Source organism: Triturus cristatus, chromosome 9, assembly GCF_964204655.1.
Source record: "Triturus cristatus chromosome 9, aTriCri1.1, whole genome shotgun sequence".
Lineage (NCBI taxonomy): Eukaryota > Metazoa > Chordata > Amphibia > Caudata > Salamandridae > Triturus > Triturus cristatus.
Window position 1 is genome coordinate 789843355 of NC_140592.1, and position 20149 is coordinate 789863503.

At 44.9% G+C, this 20149-nt stretch overlaps 1 protein-coding gene across 1 annotated transcript in view; it reads left to right on the forward strand.

Annotated features, from left to right (window-relative positions):
• Nucleotides 1–20149, forward strand: part of SLC38A6 (solute carrier family 38 member 6) — a 393044-nt gene that overhangs the window by 20679 nt on the left and 352216 nt on the right. The window lies entirely within an intron of this gene.

The following is a 20149-nucleotide window of genomic DNA, read 5'->3' on the forward strand; positions in this document are numbered from 1 at the left end:
TTTTATTATGTAGACATTGTTTCATTTTGACACCAATAAAAGTAATTGTCTGCACATTTTCTATGTTAATTAAGTTTAGTTTCTCACACCACGTGATTACATGCATAGGTAAATAATATCAGTTTCTCTCTCTCATTACGTTTTCACATGTTTCAAAACACTCCTGCATGCTTTCGTGAAGCAGTATGAAATCTCACGTTTTTGTTTCAAAGATTTTACACTATTTCATCAAAAATGTATTTATCGTAAATCTTCTTTGACGGTGAGAATTGATAGAGGCAACCGTTATTTAACTTTTACACTCCATTAGCCCTTATGAGAAGCAGCGGGAGACAAAAGGGCAGGCTGGGGTAACCTGAGTTTGTGGGGCAGTGGAACAAAGATCGCACAGAGCAAGATGGTAGCAGCTGGAGAGTCATGAGAGGATGAAGAGCAGGGATGGAGAACAGAGCACACAGGGGAAGGATGCTGAGAAGGGGGAGAAATATAAGAAGGTGGCAGGTGGGGGAACAATGCGCGCATAGGGGAAAGCGGGAGGGGCACAATGAGGAACGAAGTGGCACACAGGAGGGATACTTCAGGAGCAGACCGGCTATAAGAGGCCGTAAAAAAAACCCTGAATGGTTGAAGTGGTTAGTCCCACCTACCAATTGTAAATATATTGTAAGTAAAAGGTCTGTTTGGCAGCTGCGTTGTCAATTCAGACATGAAAACGTGTACAAAAAAAAAAGAGAAAAAGAGCAGCAAATGTGTCTTTAAAGCAGTGTTATATCCTTAACGATATTCCTGTTTTACAAATGCATCACAATTTTACATTCAAATAGCCTCATTTCATTTTTAATGCCAAACTGCAAATCCCATCTGTTGTCTTTATGTCCTGTATCTGTTGAAAGGTGAAACTTTGTTGCTGTTCTCCATAAAGGTCAAACTAAAGTGGCTAGAAACAGCACTTTAATGTCTGCATAAAATTGAGTCACTGTAAGAAAGGGACAACGTTATTTAACACCTTAATCTCATGATGCGTCACAACAATGTCAAAATCTGCTGCTAGGATCCAAAGCTGCCTTATATATAGTTGGTGAGAGGATCTGGGTGTTCTTTTGGAGATGTCAACGCTTGGCCACCAATTTGCCTAGATACATGTTGTTCTCTGGTCGTGCGTGCCAGGGTGCCCAATGTGTGCTATTGACGTATATGGAAACGTAATCATAACTTGATATGGACATGCTGCTGAGGCATCAGTGCTCTGATAACTATGTGGCTTGGATCCATGATGTGCGCATGGTGGTTTAATGGTATATTATCGTTCACATGACAGCATATTTATGCTCTATTTCTTAATTGTGCATAAAAGCAACATTCAGATGTCATTATGCACATTCAAAAAGATTACTGCACATGCACCAGTGACATAAAAGTTACTGTATGATCACCCACAAGAAAATCTTAACCACCATATAACAGCTGTGCAACCACTGAGCGAACAGCCTTGTACTACCTGAGGGAGGTGGAAGCCAAAACGTTATAGTGGAAATATATTTTTGTTCTTTTGTGAGTCTATCTGTTTGAGTCACTTCTATCTTTTATATATATATTTACTGAAAATACAAAAGTTAAAGTAACTTTATAGTTAGATGAATGTCTGTGATAACATTAACTTTTTAAACAAACGAAAAGCCCCACCATGCTCTGCTTATGACTTCACATATTACTTCACTCATGACGTGCTCTGTGACATCATTTATGACATCACTGGTGACATCTCAAATGACATAATTGATGGCATCATGAATGACATCCCCAAGTGAGTGTGCTAGTGTATTTTCTAGTTTACATAGTGGTGGGTAACTACCATATTACTTTTGTATGTGTTTTTGTACAGGCTACATCCAGCTAAAGGGTGTAAGTGTTTACAAAACACATGTGCTTTTAATGCATCATATGTGTGTAGAGGTATTGAACACCTTACAAATCTTTGATTCGGGCCAGGGGAGGGAGTCCCTGGGGCCGACTGCTGCCCAGGGAGGGGGACCTCATGACCCCCCCCCTTCCGATATAAATAAATAGGGTACCGGGGGATGAGTTCCCTAGAGGCCGAATACGGCTCAAGGGGGTGGGGCGCCTGCCCCTTCCTTCCCCTAATTACACAATGCGGGCAACCCCGGCTGCCATCTTCTTGCCGATCCCTTAGGAGTCCAACGGGATCAAGGCTGAAACTTTTTTTCCCCCATCTAAATTCTGGCTTTAGAGGGCTGTCCCTTTCAGTCGTCCCATCCCAAGGGTGTTGGAGGGGGGGGGGGGGCAGGGTACCCTGTTGGCTTATATCTCCCCCATCCCCCAAGTTCTGGACTGGAGACTAAGTGCCCGAGTCCTGTAATAGCTGTCAACAGCTTTTTTAGAGTCAAGCCTGCGAAAGCATGCTCTAGCTTGGAGCCTGCCTGTTGCTTACCATTTGTAGGCTTGCGTGTCACTCTTCATTACAGCCTCGTAATTTACCAAGGCAGGAATAACATAATTTCAATTCCTCTCTGTGGAGCAGGGACCAAGCACTGATTGATTCAACTTTATCAGTACCCATATGCTTCTCCTGACGTGATGGAGGTACTATTTTGTTAGTTTTAACTTTTAGTGCCCTGTAAACAAAAGGCATATATGTGACTGACAAAAAATGTGCCCAGCTGGACAAACAAAAGTGGAAAGATTTATTTTCTATGGTTAACTTTCCTATATTTTGGCAAGCCTTCTTTTCTCACTTTGCAATCATGTTATCTTTTATTTTTGATCGTGGGCGCTTTTCTCAAAAGATGAGGATTATGTTATTGCAGAGCGACATTGTTTATGTCCTATGTGTAATTTCTGAAATGATGCTTTAACACATAACTGTGCAGTATACACCTCAATCCACCCCACTGCAATCAGCCCCACGCCAATCTACCTCCTCACACCACACCAATCCGCCCCACTCAATCCAATCCACCCCAATCCAAACCACTCACCCCAATCTGATCCACTAAAATCCACCACATTCCAGCCCTCCCACCCCACTACACTCCAATCTGCCCTCTCCAATTTGCCTCACTCCAATCCAAAACAATCTGACCTGCTCCAATCCAAAACAGTCTGTTCCACTCCAATTTGCCCCACTACAATCTAAAACAATCCGCCCACTCCAATTCTCCCCATCCCACTCCAGTCCAATTCACCTCACCGCAGTCCAACCCACCCCACTCCTATCCGATCCACCTATGCCAATCCAATCCAGCCAGATCCAATCTACCCCACCCCACTCCAATCAGCCGCACCTCAGTCCAATCCACCCACCTCCATCTCGTATACCGTTTAAGGTAAGGGCGTGCCCGGGGAGGCAGCGGCGACGCGGTGCTGGCTTAATTGTGGCAAGCCACTGCCATCCGCCTGCTATTTCACCGAATCGCTGCATTGCCACTTGCATATCGGGCCCCTCCAGAAATCTCCCTCGCTCACCTACCCTGTATTCCCAGTAGATCCGCCTTGCACACCCTTTTTGGTTGTCTTGACTTGTCCTCTGCTGGCTGATTACACAGGCTTCATGAAGCCTTCTGAAAGCTCTTCTGACCCCCATGCTCAAGAAACAGGGCCAGGACAAAACTGATTCACAACCTACAGCTCACAGGAAAGATTCAGACCCAGAGGAAAGATCAAAGCTAAGACCAATACAAGTGGAGAGCAGACCAAGACTAGTGGAGCTTTAAAAGGCATGAGAAGGTTGAAACTGTGTGCAGCAAGTGAGGTGCTGCAGCGCGAGTGATTTTGGTTCGAGAGAGCATGGTGGTGGCATTCGAGTCGATGCCCCAGGATTGAGCCGGACTGGTGCGGAGACGGGCAGGATAGGTCCTGGTGTGGCTTGTGCCACTATGTGCACTCCCCTGCCCCGTACCTGTTCCCTCCCTCTCCCGCAGCACGGTTACTGTAAACATCAGATGCCACAGCTGCAGTTACACCAACCATAATACCAGCTGAAAAGCGATACAACAGTAATTAACTCCAGCTATAGCCAGCTGAGTCGATCTACTTCAACGCAAGAGTCAACAAGCTACCAAGTTGAGAAGTTATTAAGACCAACCACAAAGATTACCAGGACAGCTTGGGTGAGAGGAGTGGCAGACTTTGGATTGGATTGTTGCACATTTCACCGTGACACCCGACCGCTGGGGGTAGTCACTGTTAGAACTATTGCCATAGCCCGTATGAGCCCACAGAACTACATAGCACCGCACTAGGCATGGGAAAGGGTGGGTTCTCCTGCGCAACCGGTCGGCCTAGGTGCTGGTGCAGCTTACAGTTTGCCTGCTCTTTCCCTCCAAGGATCCTGTTAGTTCAAAGTTTTGCAGATAGGGAGTTGGAACCTAATTAATCTCCTCTTGTCAGCAGTCTGAGTGGAGTGAGCTTGATTAGTATTGGTTTCAACTCTCTTGAATGACTTGTGCTGTTATCTATGTCTTGGAGAAGCTTGGGGAAAAGCAGATTCAACTGTTTAGTTTGGTTACTTTTCTCTTATACATATTTTGTATCTGCTTGTATATACCATGACAGCAAAAAGGTTAAGATCTGGAGGGTTAATCTTCTCAAGGTGTTGTCAAAAGAACAAATCAAATTCATCAAAGAATAAGGCATTGCATTTGGGTATTTTGAAGGAGAAGTCAGCAATCCCAATTTATTTTATGAGATCTGATGAAGAACAACTTAAGACTGAAGCTGATTTTTTTACCTATGAAAGTTGTGTCAAAAATGAAATCACAATTGGATGGACCTTTGGAGGACGTTGAAAGCAATTTTAATAATTCCTTAAGTAGCACGATCACATCTGATACTTCCCTGCTCTTCCTTGATAATGATCTAGGCCCATATGTTAAAGAGCACTCAATCCAAGGCACTCTGGATTTAGATCCACTGGAATGTCTGCATGAGAAAACTTAGAAAGTTTAACAGGGCGATCTCCCCAAAGATGCCTCCTTAATGGTAGAATATACTTTATTAGATATATCGCCGTTTAAGGCTGCATCCTCTGCATCAAGTAAAATTCTCTCAGAAAGAGCTGTACCATAATCGTAGAGAAAGAAGTCAATGGAGTATTTTTGTAGTACACCCAGCATTAATCTTTCCTCCAGAGCTAATCAATAAGCATTATCGTTTAACCCAGCAGCGAATCCCCCTGGTGATTGTTTGCTTCTCCGGAAAGCTTCAATGGCTTGAGTGAATTTTGACCACCATTATGCAATTTCCGGAAAAATTATTGATAGCTGAGATCATATCCTGGATATTTTATCAGTAATTTTGAAGATCTCCCAATGATATCTGACGGGTTGCAGTATCAGTTTGCAAGCAGACTGTTCAAGTTAATCCTATTTAAATGAATGATAATGGACTCCAAGTAGGTTGTCCCTCATTGAAATTGCCAACAATTACACATAAATCAAGGCTGGAGTTAGATCCATCTTCATTGGGACTTGTCTTCACATAGAAGGAATCTTTTCTTCAAGCTTCGCCAGAGGTAGCTTCAGGCAAATATAACCCTTCTTTAATACAATCCATCGGATCCGAAGATTTTCTAATTTCTAAAATGAAAGGAAAAAGGAAATTGGCAGTTAAAAAAACACCAACTTCAATTGTAACGCCCAAAAAAGGAAAAATCTGAAAAAAGCAAAAACCAAGCTAAGAAGATTAAACAATAGAGGGGTTAGAAAAATCAAATTCCCTGAAGTAACTTCTTCGACTATGTCTTCAACAGACCATAGGGAAAGGGCGCTGTCTACTGTAAGGATTGAGAATCTGCAGTCAATGGTTTATTCTGAGAACCTTTGTGGGTTAATCAGTCTAAATAGGGTTATACCATCAAAGGAGCTAAAGTCAGTGATAAAAAAAGATACTATCTAAGATAAGGAGGTGGAAAAGATGTCTCTTGACATGAAGACCTTTGTAACATCTTCGCACTCACAGTGGGACTCGAAAGACTTAAGAAAAGGAAATAATCAATTGTTCTGAATCTGACTTTAATAGCCTTTGTGCCTCGCAGATCATCTGACGATGTGGATAATGGCCCTCATTATCTTCAAACGTACCAGACTAAAATGCAAAAGAAAATGGAGTAAATTATAACTTTAGAATCTATTGTCATACTTGAGGACGATTCTACCTTTTTGAATCTAGCTATTGTTGAATCTGTTTGCTCAGGTAAACCAATTTAAGTTGGCAAGGAGCAGTGATCTGTAATACTCGACATGGGGAGAAAATGAGGGTTACATTTAAGCCACCAGTTATTGTGTATTTGATCATGAATAAATTCATATTATTCCCTCCCCTCTTAAAAACAAGGTCTTGCCAGTAGGGGAGGAAAATTATTTGTCCATGTCACTTCCCATTGAGGAATGCTCGGTTTCTTAGGAAGACATGGCGACTAATGCAAAATTAGCATTTATCTCATGTAAAGTTGGCTCCAGGGTGGTTTCATGCAATGATTACAAATCGGGCTTGATTTCGAAAAGTGTTGATGTATCCCAGTGGACTCGGTTAGCTGGTTGGTTAAATACTGGAAAAGTGGCTACCTCAAATGTGCTGAATTGGGGTGTTTACTAGTGTGTCCCATTCCATTAAGATTGTATCATGGAATATTACTGGCTGTTGGAATAACTTGGGGAAAATCCAGAATCTGGATGTATTAAGTCCTGTGATAATTTGTTTACAAGAAACGTTAGCTACTGGGGCTTGTGAGTTTGAAATTTATTTATGATTAGCTGTCCTGCGATTCAGTGAAGGAGAGGCCACGCTTCTGGTGGTATAGCCACACTGCTGTCAATAAATTTTACCTGGACATATGAGGTGTATTGTCATCAGTCAAACCTATTACATTGTATTGTATTCCCAGACCCGAATTGGGGTCACTACTCTCCTTTTCCTCTTATTTCTCTATATTCCAGCAGGTCAAGGAAATACACATTTGTTATGTGAGTTTTTTTTAATTACATTTACTGGAGTATACATAAAGTAGATATTTCCAAGGTCCTAATTATGGAAGATCTGAATGCAAATGTCTCTAACTATTCACTCGCTCTTTCTGTGGACAAAGAACGGCAAGACGATGCTAATATTCCAGCCACCATGTTCCCTCCCTTCTCCAGGGACAATAAAAGAGGATCTGTGCTCCTGGGTGCCTGCAGGGAACATGATTTAATTATCCTCAATGGGAGATTACAGAGTGATTTTCCAGTTCATTTCACAGCAAAATCAACAACGATAATTGACTATGTTATTAATTCATTTGTGGTGAATATCCCCGGTGAAACCATCTCACCAGCACATCACTTGCCCGCTCCCTGGGACCGGACTACTGAACCCTCCGAACCATCCCACAAAAACGGAGTTTGGCAGCAAACTTACCTGGATTGTCGACCACCGCAGCTCTGAGCGGCGCCCTCGCTGCCCGGACCCCAGTGCTGCTCGACCTGACTGGTGTCCAGCTCCTGGAGTAATCTGCGCACTGCCTGGCTGATGTCCAGCACCTCGGGAGGAATGATCATCGATGATGAGACCCTGACCGATGGCATTGGGTCTCCGGTCCCTGCCGTGACTGTCCCGGTGAATTGGGATCCCGGGAACAGCCTGAGCCCTGCAACTTGCACCGGACCCGAGGCATCACAGCCTGAGCCCTGCGACTCGCACCAGGCTTGAGGTCGGCTCCTGCAGTGCTGTCCGCTCGTTGCATGCCAGCTTCTCCCGCTCTGGGGTCGCGACTCGATTTCATGGCCTGATGCCGATCCAGCGAGCTAGGTCCGTGATCGGCCTCTGCTATGTGCTCCTGGCACTATCCGGAGTCGAATCGTGAGCTTGCACTAAAACGCAACGGCGCTTGGATATTACGCCGCATCTCCCCTCATTTAAATTAACGCACCAGCGGCTGCCTGAATCGATTACTACACAACGCAACAACGCTTGGATATTGCGCCCATCTTTGCCTGGACCTAAAATGGCAGCGTTCTGATCGTTGTTCCCCCCTGATCTCCCTAACGACCAATAAAGCCTGAATCCTTAAATTGCTACATAACGCGGTGGTTGCGATTGCGGTGCCAAGACAAATACGGGATCTTTGCTTCTCCTGGATCTCTTTAAGTAATGATTGAAGAAACAGACGGCGGCCTGGACCTAAAATGGCGGCGCCGTGTTAAATACAGGGACCATGGCTCTTACCTGATCTGATCATTCAAGGTGAGCAGTTAGCATTTAAGAAGTATATACTGCCTATCACCAACCATGATGTATTGTCGGTATCTTCACAGCAGTCTTATACCTGGCAGACTGCTCATCGCCTGACCCTAAAATGGCCACAGTTTAAAGACAATACATTCACCTCTCACTGCCTGACCTCATAAGGGTGAAAATCCTATAGACAACCGTACTATCCTCTCCCTCACTAGTTATTCCCCGATAGTTGCCAGCCAATCATCTTCTTCCCTGTCAGATATTCTCGAGAGCTACCAACCAGGCTCTTACCTTAATAGTGCGCTCTCCCCCGATACTGACACTTTTCACCTCCTGTTTTCCGCACGTTGAGCAGCCCACTCCACTGCACGACTGTCCCTATTGATCCTCGAGTAGCCTACCCGAGCCAACATGGCAAATCCTGGCTTATCCGCTACGGGGGCAAATTCTTACACTCTGGTCTACCCCCCCAACCTCTCCAAAACCGCAGCTAAATACTTCAAGCACTCCACCCTGTAAAGACACCCTGAGTCATTGATCTCTGACCTTCGCTTTAGCGCGGACAACGGCATAGTCATTAATGACCTCATTTTCTACTCCAGAAGGACCTCTGCCTGGCGCAAAACCTTTGCCCTCCTCCTTAATGTATGCGCAACAAAGAACATCCATACTGCACTAAGCTAACAATAACACCGTCCAATACACTGCGAGCTGACCTCACCATCACTCTTTACAAAAATGTCATTATCCTGATCCAAGCCTCAGCCAAAAACTTGGATAAATTTGCAGACCTTTTCACCCTCCTTAGAAACCACGTTCATGACTCGGGCAGGGTAACCAATTCCCGCCCCACCGAGTCCTCATCTAGCCTACCCAGTGTAGCTAGCCATTCACAAACCCCCCTAAGGTCTTCCAACACAGACACCCCTATCCACTCCTACATGGCGCCCGGCATTGCCTCCAGAATCACCCCTAGACCTCCGGTCCCCTTCCTACTATCCCCCCCATGTAGACTATGCCACTGGTACGCCTCCTATGACCTATGATACAAGTCTTGCTTGTCCTCCCAGCCCTCAACCCAACCCGCAAAGGAGCCCCAGCCTTGATCCAATGACCTACAGCACAGGCCGTACTAGTCCTCCCCCATATCTCCTATACATGCAGACAGAACGGCTCCTGAACCACTTCCTCCCCGCCCTCTATCGCCTCCACCTGCTAGGGACATGACCTCTCTGTTCTCCAGAGCTACCAAACTTACCCAGAGCATTCACATCTCTATCTTGGAATTAACTAACCTCCTCCACCTCGCTGAACTCTCCCTCGCCAACCTCATGCCCCTGCCTAACTCCACGCCCCCACACTTGACAGAGCACCCTAAACAGCCTCTTCCGCTAGTCTTGAGACAGCTTTGTCCCCGTAAACAACCATGCCACCTCTCAGAGGAAGAAAGCCTCGCTCTGGCCCTCTCCTACACCGCTTCACCAACTCTAAGCCCACTAGACCTCACTGAAATTGAAATCCTAGCCATCCTCCGAGATTAAACCTCACCACAGCTACCCTTCTTCCCCTTGACAGGAATGCTGAACATGCCATCCGCTCGGTCACTATCAACCCCAACAGGCCAGCCACCCTCCGTAACAGAGCTGTGGTCATGATCAATCTAGCACCTGTCCACCTATCTGCCAAGACTCCCGAAAGTCCGCCCAAATCCTCCCTGTCTGGTCTCTTAATCAATTGCTGATCGGCAGCTAAGCACACCGCAGATATTGCTGATCTCGTCCTTTGCAAAACTTCGACTTAGCAATCCTAACAGAATCATGGCTCAATGAATCCTCATCTCCATGCCTGGACCTCCTAGTCCCCCCTAACTACAACATCGAAAGGCTGGACAGACAATCTAACAAGAAAGGAAGAGGTATCGCCTGCATCTACCGCTCTAACCTCCTTGTCACCGAACTTCTGGCGGACACCACCGAATCCTGCGAATACCTCGCTCTCGCTATTTGCAGCAACTCCACCCTACTATGCAACCTTCACATCTTTTACCACCCCCCAGGCAGGAACGACTCTTTCACCGACCACCTCATGGAAATCATCACAGCTAAGATTTCCACCAACACCAAAGATATTTTCTTGGGCGATTATAACTTACACTGGAACGATCCCAAGGATCCACATGTCAACGCCATCAAAGACCTCATGGCAAATCAAGCCCTAACCCAAGCCTGCTCACTACCAACTCACTCAAAAGGGGCCACCCTTGACTGGATCATCTCCAAAGAATCAACTGTCCAGCTTATCTCTATTGACCCATGCGATTGGTCTGACCATCATGCCATCACCTTCCCTCTACCTGGCACCCACAAGACAAAAGCACCGCAACCAACGATTCCTAAACACTGGATCAGAGACACCAAGAACTTGGACCGAAGTGAACTTGTGGCCCGATGTAAATTCAAACTCTCGCATATCACAACAGTCGGTGACCTCAATGATCACTACTCTGCAACCATCTCAAACATCCTGGATGATCTAGCCCCACTAAAACTGAAAAGAACCCAAATCAAAGACAGAAACCCCAGGTTCACGGGATCCCTTAATAACGAGAGGAGAGCCCTCCGGCAAGCTGAAAGATCCTGGAGGCAGCACCCCTTTACCGCACATCTAAAACTCCTCCGCCAGGCCAGAAATGCCTACAACAGGAACATACTCAACTCAAAAAAAGACTTCTTCAGAACGAAACTTGAGAAAGCCAAGAACAGACCCCACAAGCTCTTCGAATTGGTCCAAAACCAATCTAATAAACTGGCCAAATCATCAAAAGAAACCCCCCAGATCTCTTCTATCCTCAGAGGAATTCTCCTCTTTCTTCACTGACAAAATCTTGGCCCTTGGAAACACCCACCTCCTCCCACCGCGACGCACCCACAGGCTCCTCCCAAAAATCACGCTCACTGGTCTGTCTTCAAAGACTATGACGAAGACTCCATCTCTAAAATCCTTTCTACCTTAAAACCGAACAACCATTTCAATGACCCGCTCCCTGCCAACTGCCTAGCGGTCGTCGCCCAATCCATTATTCCCAGCTGGACTACAATAATCAACGCCTTCCTCCAGCAGGGAACAATGCCTGACTCTCTAAAAGCCGGCCAAGTTCTCCCCATCTTGAAAAAGCCGTAACTGGATCCATCCTCCCCTGACAACTTCAGACCCATCTCCCACATCCCCCTCTTAGCCAAAGTGCTGGAGAAATGTGTGCAACAGCAGCTAAGTCACCACATCAACAACTTCCACCTCCTTGATGACTTTCAATCCGGATTTAGACCAGGGCACAGCACCGAAACCACCATGCTCCACATCGTGGATGATGCCCTCCAAGCCCTCGACCAAGTCAAAACGTGTCTCCTAATCCTCCTGGACCTATCCTCGGCCTTCGACACAGTCAATCATGAAAAATTACTCGAACGCCTCAAACTCAGAATGGGATTGGATGGCACTGTTCTAGATTGGTTTAGGTCCTTCCTCCACAACCGGTCACAGAGATTCCTGATCAACGGCACAGTTGGAGTCCCTCAGGGATCAACCCTGTTCCCCACCCTTTTCAACCTCTACCTAGAACCGCTTACCGAAGTATTGCGCGCAGCTAATATCTCCTATCATATGTACGCTGATGACACCCAGATCTACATCAAAACCTCGTCTCTCGAAGAGATTCTCTCCCTGAACGAAGCCCTGAAACTCACCGTCCAATGGCTCGCATCCAATCAACTCAAACTCAATGCAAAGAAAACAGAATTTCTCCTGATCTCCCCTCCCAATGCCAACCTAGAGATTCAATCATGGATTAAGGCTATCACAGCCTTAAATTGCCCACCGACCATTGTGAACTCAGCTAAATCCCTGGGAATTACCCTTGACACCAACCTTAACATGCGGGACCACATAAACTCTATGGCTAAAACAGCCAGATTCCATCTGAGCTACTTTAGGAAATTGAAACCCTTCCTTGATGCTCCCGACCTAAAAATGGCAGTCCAAGCACTCATCATCTCTAGACTGGAATACGGCTGCTCAACCCTCTCTGGTTTACCCAAGATCTCCCTGGCACTTCTTAAAGCCTGCCTCAATGCGGCCGCCAGACTACTTACCGGCACAAGGAAATACGATCATATTTCCCCACACCTGAAAGCTCTCAACTGGCTTCCCCTGGAGGCAAGAATACATCTCAAACTAGCATGCATCACGCACAAAGCTTTACATTCTATCTCCCCTGCATATCTGACACAGAAACTCGTGATCTCCGGAGGAACCAGAAACTCCCGATCCGCCAGAGATTTCCTGCTCCAACCTGCACGCTTTCGGGGGAAAAAAACGTACAATCGGGCCTTCTCAGGGCTCCAAGAATATGGAACTCTCTCCCACCCGACATCAGAACAATCCTCTCACTGACTCGCTTCAAAAAGTATGCCAAAACCTTCCTTTTGGGCAAATTTCTTGTCTAATATTGCCTTAACTACTTTTATGGCACGACCTATGGCGGCCCACTACCTCCCTTCTGACTACATCAGAAACTTGGGACCTGGTCAGAATAATTGAAAACTTACTTTGTAAATATGGTATCTCGCTTTGAGTAATTGATTATGTAAACTGTAAATACATGCTCCTCTTTACCCTATGTATTCCGGCACCATATTACTACTCGAGCTGTAATTGGTCGATTCTTAATCTGTCTGTATATTGCTTTGCTCTCCTGTAAAGCGCTCTGATACCCTAACGGGTCAAGTTCGCGCTCCTATAAAACACATAAAATAAAATAAATAAAATAAGTGTGGTTTTCCCCTATTTATCATATATAAAGGTGATATATAAAATTTAGAGTGACCACAATAGTCTTCTTCTTACCATCAGTGGAAAATCTGATGATGTGCATTCATGGCAGATCCGTTATAGTGATGATCGGGTATTTAGCGTTGAGAATGGGAAGGTCTTGTGGACTAAGAAAGATAAATAGTCGGTATCAATAGAATTATAGGAAAATTACTGAAAATCTTCCCCCATTGGATTGGTTACCTGCCAATGTGTTTAAGGGGGATATAGGAACATCTTTTAGGTTGACTCCGAATTTGGTAGGTAGCCCATGCAAAAAATCCATAAGGCAATTTAATAATTTTAATAAATTGTATGCTTTTAATAAGCTTATTAATCACTTGCAAAGAAGGCAATTCATTTTTTATTCTAAGGAACGAAATAGGTGGATCTCTTGTTTAAAAAGAAGAAACACTGGGCGGGTAATAATAATAATTTAAAAAAAAAGTAGTGCTGATAACATCTGCGTAAAAATAACAGAAGCAGTAAAATGTAAAAATTCAAAAGCCTTTTGGAAAATGATAGGGAAAATAGAGTCTCTTTCTCTAGACATCAGATAAATAATATTACTTGTATGGAATGGCAAGAATACATACTCATACAAAACCTCTTTCTATGCTTTGAACATGCAGACAGCAGTGTTATAGAGTCCCTAGATGAGATATCAGCTGGGAGATGTTCTCCCATTTCTTCTCCTACATGACAGGAGGTGTTGTAGTACCTTAAAGCTGCTAGGAATACCGGGGCAAGAGGTCCAGGCCAACTTCCTATCACTATCATACAAGTTAGATATGGACCTAGGCATCACTTATTTAGTGGCGCTTTTCCACTACTATTATTACACTGTGGTGGTCCCTAGCTCATGGCGGGGTAGTGTCATCTTGCTTCTACATTAAAAAAGGCCCTTCAAACTTACCTAGCAATTATAAGCAGATTACCCTGTTGGACGCCACAAGAAAGATTTTCTCAAAATGTGTATTATCTAGTCTACAAGAATGGGTGGAGGAATTCTTTTTTTTTTTTATACCATTGGAGCAGGCAGAGTTTAGAGCTGGTCACTCAACTTTGGATAATGTAACTGTAATTTATCTTATATTGGAAAATATGTGAAATGAAGGAGGATGCCTGTCTACGCGGCCTACATAGATTTTTCAACTGCTTATGATCGCATAGACAGGCAGACTCTTTGGAAAAAGTTGAGTACCTTGGTAATGTGTACTGAGGAAGATGTACTGCTTTACACGAGGATTGAGGTTGAATACTTCAAGCTTTATTCAAGACACAACCTGGCGTCAGTTCTTCTCAAGATCCAGGCAGCAACTACTGATCTTGGAATTACCTCAACCCTCAACCTCACAATCTAAATAGAACATATTACGAGGAACACATGCAAATGAAAAAAACACCATGATGATGAGCTCACATCATAACACATCCCCTGCCCTTCACCCATGAAAGAATAAAAGAAAAAATAACAAAAGAAGAACGCAGAGAGAAACAAAAGAGAAGAACAAATGCAAAACAGTTATGACTAAAAGTAGATGGATGGGAACCTTGAGTAGTGACAAAATCTTCAAGATAAGAAGGAGGCCTCCGAACTCTAGAGGAGACCCTGTGAGCATGATCAGCTCCCTCAGGTGCAAATCTGCCGCCGATATTCGCACCAGAGAGAAGCAAATCTGAACATGAACCATGTGCCACCTAACATCCTCATCCTTCATCAACATTACACCCGAACCTCCTTCATCCTCCTCCCTCACACAAACATCGCTTTTTTTATACAGAGCCACATTCCTGAAATTCCACCTCTCACCATTTTTGAAAACCACAAAAAACGTTGCCACCCTGTCAACCCGCAACGGCCCTCTGAATTTTAACAGACCTCTGGTGACCCTTCATGACTTAAATTTGACCCTATCCTATTCCCTTTCGTTCTACCAGAAAGACTGTTCTCTCCTCTACTGCCACACCCCAATCCCTCCTTCAGCCATGCAGGTACTAACGTGGTCCCTAGTGACCGCCCCGCATTTCCTGACAGGGAATTTTACCTGTAACACTATGCACAGTAGTGCGATGCGCCCATACCATGTTGTTGACCATTCTCCATACATCACGGCGATTAGTGGCAGCCAACTGTGTGGTACCCCTCACAAACTTGTTGACCCTCTCCACCTTACCATTTCCTTGTGGGTTGTACAGAGAGGTCCAAGAGTGTCCTACTCCTGACGTTTTAAGAAAGGCTGACATTTCATGAGAGGTAAGCTGGGTACCATTGTCAGTAATGAGAACTGAAGTGACACCTTAATTCTCAAAAATGTCCTCCAAGACTAAAATGGTGCTCCTGGTAGTTACATCCCGCATGAATCGCACAATAATCCACCTGAACAAACATCCACTAGAACCATGGCGAACCTCAACTCCGCCGGTAAATCAGCCAAGGGACCAATGAAATCAAGACATACAGTATGCCAGGGCTTACCTACCCTCAACCTCTTCTCACACTCCTTGCACTTAGAACAGGACTCCACCCATCTTTTAACTTGCTCATATAGCCCAGGCCACCAAAAGTTGTCCTTAATCCTCTTGCTGGTCAAACCCTGACCTAAATGGCCCTCATGAGCTAGATCGAGTAACGTGCGTCGTAGACTATTTACAAACCGATCAGCCCTCATCACAATTGTTTGATCACACAATGATAACTCATCCAAGATCTTAAAATAAGGCCGCATGGACAGATCAAAAGTACTCTCCCTTGACGCTCCCTGTTGAATCAACCTGATGACTTCTCTAAGAACATCATCCGCCCTCATCTGTACTTCCCACTCCTCATTGGTGAAAGCTACAGACCCACATAGTACCGCGTCATGCATGGAGGCCACAGCACCCTAAGCTTCCAACTCCCTAACTGCCACACCATCCACAACTTCCCAACTCAACGGCAGTCTAGATAGGCAGTCTGCCTGCACATTCTTCCAACCTTGTACATGTTCCATGACATACTAATACTCTTGGAGTCTCGCCGCTAACCTGGCTAATCTAGCAGAGTCTTTCCCAGCTCCCCCTGATGATTTGTTTTTTAAAAAGGGGCTTGTGGTCGGTGCGCATGGTAAAGGTGGCTCCCCACAGATACACTTGGAAATATTCAGCTCCCCAGGCAGCTGCCAACGCCTCCCTCTCTATAACTGAGTAATTTCTCTCAGCTTGCTTAAGTGTATGCAAAGCGAAGGCAACAGACTTTACCTGTTTTGCATGCAAATGGGACAACACCACCCAAAGCCAGTAGCGCTAGCATCCACTGTCAATATAGATCTTAACTTATTTTCAAACAAAGACAAAATTCCTGCCTCACAAACCTCCTTTTTAATTTAGTCAAAACAGGCATTCTGCTCCCTGCCCCACACAAATTTCTCACCTTTGCGGAGAAGTTTCCTCAGACACTCTTATCAGCAAATTTGTTGACAAACTTCGAATAGTACTCCATAAGCTCTAAGAACGATCTTAGCTGATCTTTGTCCGAAGGCAGGGGAGCCAACCTTCTTGAGTCTAACAAAGATCGTTTGGGCTTGACCCCACCGTTGGATATGGAGTATCCTAAATATTCTATCTGTTCACTGAGGAAGGTACACTGCTCTTTATTTAACGTCAACCCAAAATTACTTAACGTTCTCAACACCGTTCTCAAAACCAAGTTGTGCTGTTCCACCGTCTCACCCATGACCAAACTGTCGTCCTGGAAATACACAACTTTTCTCACACCTTCCAATACCTTGGCCATCATTCTTTGAAAAACACACGTAGCTGATGCGAACCCGATCGGCATGCAAGTGAAATAGAAAGTACCCTTAGAGGTGATAAAGGCTGTCGCGTCTTTTGAGTCATCGTGCAACCTGATTTGATGATAAGCACTCCTCAGATCCAATTTGGAGAAGTACTTACCACCTTTGACCAAGACTAACAACTCGTTAATGTTTGGGAATAGAAAGGTGTCTGTGATTATTTATTTATTTATTTTAAACTCTTTTTATTAAACAAAGAGAATCGACACCATGCGTACAGATAGGAGGAATAAAGCAGCTTTACAGTATAATTACATCTGAACATTGAATCACACAGGTGGTGACGGTTGATTCAGGACTCAAGGCGTTACAGGTTCCTCTAGGGAAGAAATCACAGGCGGAACACAAATGTCACCCCGATATTCGTTCCATTTGTTCCAAATTGCAGACTACTTTTTGGGGCACCCACGCACTGTATACAATGTCTTCTCCCTAAGCATGTACCAATCCATGTCTGCCCTCCATTTTTTAAGTTGAGGGGGCACTCCGGCACCCCCTGTGATTATTTCTTGATTAAGGGCTCTGGGATCCACACAGAATCTCCGGTGTCTATCGGATTTCTGGGTAATAACCACATCAGATACCCACTGTGAGGCTTCTACTGGCGAAATCACACCCTCACTCAGCATGTCTTTCAACAATTCCTTGACACCCTCCCTCAGGGAAAGTGGCACTCTCCTCAGTTTGTGCTGCTTAGGTACAGTATTTTCTTTCAAGAGAATCTTGTGAACATACCCCTTCAAACACCCCAGGGATTTGCTAAAGACCTTGGTAGGACCCCCAGCACATCACTGAGCAGTAACCCATCAACCACCATTACTTGGTTGGGCGCTCCAGTGTTTATGATGATATTGAGGTCAAACGGATGCATCCATCCCAATATGGGTGGTCCTCCCACCGAAACATACACCTTGCCAATGACACCAGGTGTATCGAATTGAATAGACCCTTCCATGTAACCTTCAATGTTAATGGGCTCACCATTAAAACCACATGAATTGATATCCTTTGGCTTAAGTTGAACATTGAGCCACCGTCCCTCGAACAATTCCTTGGGAATAATAGTGTACATTGAGCCAGAATCAACCATCAGGTTCACCTCCTTCCCACACACACCAAATTTAGCAGAAGGTCTGGTTAGCCTCCTTTCTCCATCGTTGTCAACACACACACACTTAGCATCCCCCTCCAACCACAAGTACCCTATCACAATACTGACCGTCCCGTGTTTCACCAACCACCCCTACCCTCAGCCTAGTTTCCTTGTTGCCCAGACCATTGTTCTTACACATCCTAGCATAATGTCCCCTGCATCCACATTTCCTGCATTGTTTGTCGATTGCAAAATATCATTTAAAATCACTAGAGTGTAAGGTACTTCCACATCACCCACACTCCTTCACCTTTCCTTTAGCTGAAGATGTGACTATGCCCTTCACACCTTTCTTTTTGATGACACAAACGTCCTCCTAAATGTCATGACTACTGTCGAGACTTCCTCTGTCTTCTCTCTCCTATTAAGTTCCTTCATGCACCTTTGAGACTACTCTATGACTTTTGGCAATTAAATTGCTAGCTTTAAAGAGGGATCCTCAACTGCCCAAAGTCTTTCCTATATCTTTTTGTCCTTGCATTGTACAAAAAGCTAGTCATGAATCAGCTCCTCAGTAATTGCACCAAAGCGACATTTGATGGAAAGTTCTCTAAGCCTTGCCACAAATTTATCGATAGATTTGTGCTTAGCTTGAGGCTGAGTGTAGAACTTATAACGTATCATAACTAAATTGAGTTCCCTAGTGAATCTTTTCTCCAAGTGCTCAATGGCCTCTTTATAGACATTCGTAATGGCTTGACCACTTAGTCCCACAGCTACAGGTAAATATTTAAAAACCCTCTTCCCCTCATTGCCTAGAACACTGAGTAAAAAAAGCCTTTCTCCTGGCCGCAGAAAACTGTTGGCCATCCAATGCAGGGATATAATTTTCTAGCATTTCCACCCAATCTTCCCATGGAATTGGGGGTGTGCCTGGTACATTTAGAAAAAAAGGAGGCACTATTATGTTACCCTGAGCAGCCATGACCTAGTGAAGCACTAAATATATTTAGGTGGTGGAAACCAGAATACAGTAAAGTAGACAAATACGCCAGCAGGTGTGCAGATCAACGAAATCTTTAAGAGTGGTGGTGCCTGCACGGGTGTCTCCAGGTGCGTGTCTCCAATTGTACTGAAACGTAGTGTGCAGATCACCAAAGCACAAGACGAAAACCTTGGTCTGCACAGATAACCAAGCAATAGTGAGTAGAGAAACAGGTGTGCAGATCACCGAAACAAGTAGAACAGTGGTGTCTGCCAAAATACATTAAAAACAGGTGTGCAGATCACCAATTTTCCCTGCTGTCATCCTAATATGAAGATTCTCCAAGGAGCAGAAGACAAATAAAATACTTGCTTACCGCGCAGAAAATCATCAAAATCTCACCGGACGTTATAACAGCTGCACACACGTGGAAGCACTTCTGTTGCAGTCAGGACCGCTTGTGACTGAACAACAAAAAATGGCCACCAGCGGCGTGAATATGCTGCGTTCCAGTGACAACACTGTCTTGCCAACAAGGAAGTCTGGTGCCGTTGTGTACGCAGACACGCTGCACTCCAATGACGAAGTGAGGTGTGCCACGCTGGTTTGGTGACGACACCGCAGGTATGCTGAGAGCGTGCACAGCGCTCGCGATGCGATCGTGTGCTTGCGGAGACACGTGTGGGATCCAAAAACAGTACCTTGTGAGGGGATGATCCGCCAAAACACTTCACTGGGATAAAACACCAGACCCCAATTGGGCAGTGATCAGGAGCGTTGATCTTCACTAGTATCCGTTCACGCCATATGATGGGCGCTGGTGGGACTGAGATATATGGACCACCCGGGTTGTGTCCACACGGTTCCTCATGTAAACAAGTTGTTGCCAAAATGTACTGAGAAAGATATACTGCTCTACACGATGGTTGAGGTTAAATATTTCGAACTTTATTCACGACACAACCTGGTGTCAGTCCTTCTCGAGATCCAGGCAGCAACTGCTGATCTTGGAATTCCCTCAACCTCACAATCTAAATAGAACCTATTACGAAGAAGACATGCAAATGAAAAGCACACCATGATTATGAGCTCAAATCATAACAGAATGCCGGGGGGGGGAGGTTCTTAAAACGTATC